Source organism: Elephantulus edwardii, unplaced genomic scaffold, assembly GCF_000299155.1.
Source record: "Elephantulus edwardii isolate Elephantulus edwardi_28Jun2011 unplaced genomic scaffold, EleEdw1.0 scaffold00535, whole genome shotgun sequence".
Taxonomy (NCBI): domain Eukaryota; kingdom Metazoa; phylum Chordata; class Mammalia; order Macroscelidea; family Macroscelididae; genus Elephantulus; species Elephantulus edwardii.
The window spans coordinates 199,540-201,898 of NW_006400285.1; the positions used below are offsets into that span (position 1 = coordinate 199,540).

Here is a 2,359-nt window from a genome sequence, read left to right on the forward strand (position 1 = left end):
CCCTTCCCAATTTTGAACCATGTAGTGTTCCCTTGCTCTGTTCTGAAGACTGCCTCCTGGTCCAAGCATAATTTTCGCATTAGCACGATCAAGTGTTCTGGGATCCCCATTCCTCTCAGAGTTAGCCATAGTCTGTTATGATCTACACAGACATGTACTACTGTTACAAATAATTTTAGAGCTTTCACTCCTCTCTGAAATCCAGAAGGACAAAATTTATGAGTATGAGGATTATTTTAGTAGCTGGTTTGTAGTACCAGATCAGAAAAACCCATTGCCATTGAGTGGACTTCAACTTTATAGGACTGAGTATAACTTCCCTATAAGGTTGACAAGGCAGTATATATTCATGGAAGCAGATGGTCACATTTTCTTTCTAGTTGGATCTTAAATATTTTTGGTAAGGTTAGCAAAGAAAAACTTATCAAGGGTGAAAAATATTCACCTTAATTTTATCTTATATTTTTTTAAAGGTTTTATCTTTAATGAAAAAAGTCTACAATATTATTTACACGTGGGTAAGAAAATACCGTTGGACCCCCAGCTTCTTTTGGGATAGGCCACAGAGGCTCCTGTTAAATCAGAGTTGCCTATGGATGGTTCCAAGGTGAGAATCCGTATCAGCTGAGGAGCAGTTCCCACCTCATCTGCTGCCCAGCAGGATGGGCCTTCAGATCAGATCTGCAACGTTCATGGGCATCTCGTTGATCTGGGTGGAGTAGTACTGCACAATGTCTCGGAGGATGTGGATGTTGTCATTCTTCAGGAAGTTAATGGCCACACCCTCCCGGCCGTATCGCCCAGAACGCCCAATTCTGTGTATGTACAGCTCTGTTGTTGGGGAGGTCATAGTTGACAACGAGGGAGACTTGAGGGACATCCATCCCCTGGGCCCAGACATCTGTGGAGATGAGCACGTGGCCGGTGCCAGATCTGAACTCCTTCATAATGGACTCTCGCTCCTTCTGGGGCATGTCGCGGTGCATCGAGGAGACAGTGAAGTTGGCTCCTCGTATCTTCTCCGTCAGCCAGTCAACCTTCCTCTTGGTGTTGCAGAAGATGACCACCTGCGTGATGGTCAGCGTGTGGTACAGGTCACACAGAGTGTCGAACTTCCACTCTTCCCATTCCACAGCTATGAAGAACTGCTTGATGCCTTCCAGGGTCAGTTCATCACATTCCACCAAGATGCGGATGGGGTCGGTCATGAACTTGTTGGTCATCTCTAGGATCTCGTTGGGCAGCGTGGCACTGTTGAGCACCATCTATGTGGCCGGAGGCAAGTACCTGTATACGTCATAGATCTGTTCTTTGAAACCTTTGTTGAGCATCTGGTTGGCCTCATCCAAGACCAGCATCTTGATGGTTCGCGTCCTCAGGCTCTGGCACCGGATCATGTCAAAGATGCGGTGGCGAGGTGTGCCAACGACGACATGCTGCCCGTAGTCCAGCTTCCTGATGTCCTCCCCCACGTTGGTGCCCCTGATGCAGGCGTGACACTGGACGTTCATGTAGTCGCCAAGAGCAAGCAGGCCCTTCTGAATCTGCACAGCTAACTCTCTCGTGGGAGCCAGAATCAGAGCTTGGGTTTCCCGGACCTGAATATCCAGACACTGGAGGACGGAAATACTGAAAGTTGCTGTCTTGCCGGTACCGGACTGAGACTGAGCAATGACATCCCTCCCTTTAATTATCTGCTTGATAGCTCGCTGCTGAATTGCTGAGGGCTTTTCAAAACCGTAGGCGTAGATGCCGTGCAGCAGGTCCTCCCGCAGGCCCATAGTGGCAAACGTGGGCGTGATGTCCACCTCCTCGCTGGTCTCAAACTCCATCTTGGTCATGTCCTCTTCCTTGAGCAGCCGCTTCCGCGCAGACCCCGAGGTCGCCATCGTGGCCTGGGCCGCCATGATCGCCAACCGGAGCGAGTGCACCCAGAGCGGAAGTGGGGCCCGCCCGGCGGCCCTGCCGCCAGGAAGTTTTATCTTGTATTTTTAAAGTATTTATGCACTTATAAGAAAGTGTAAAGTGTTCTTTTACTAAGAAAGTAGCGCATGTATTTGACTTAATTTTTGAAAATTAGGGAATTATAAAAAACAAAATATTGCTTATAATATCTCAGGGCACTTTGCTGGTGTAGTCCATTGGGAGTTTCGTTGTTAATGCAAAAGTCATGCTTCTCTCACCAAAATTATTTAAATAAGTGGAAAAATTTTTAACAAGAATTGAATAATTCAGGTTTCTGCAGCTTTTCTTGACTGGCTTTGGCTCCATGTGGTTATTGGTCCAGCTCACAACCAGTTACTTGGGACCACTGTGGGCCAGTGTTAGTGTTAAGTGGGCATTGGGACAAATCTGAGGT

General features: G+C 47.6%; 1 pseudogene; it reads right to left on the reverse strand.

Moving 5' to 3' along the window:
• Positions 1–670: 670 nt before the first annotated feature.
• On the reverse strand, positions 671–1,907 carry LOC102851555 (annotated as a pseudogene).
• Between the last annotated feature and the right edge of the window lie 452 nt (positions 1,908–2,359).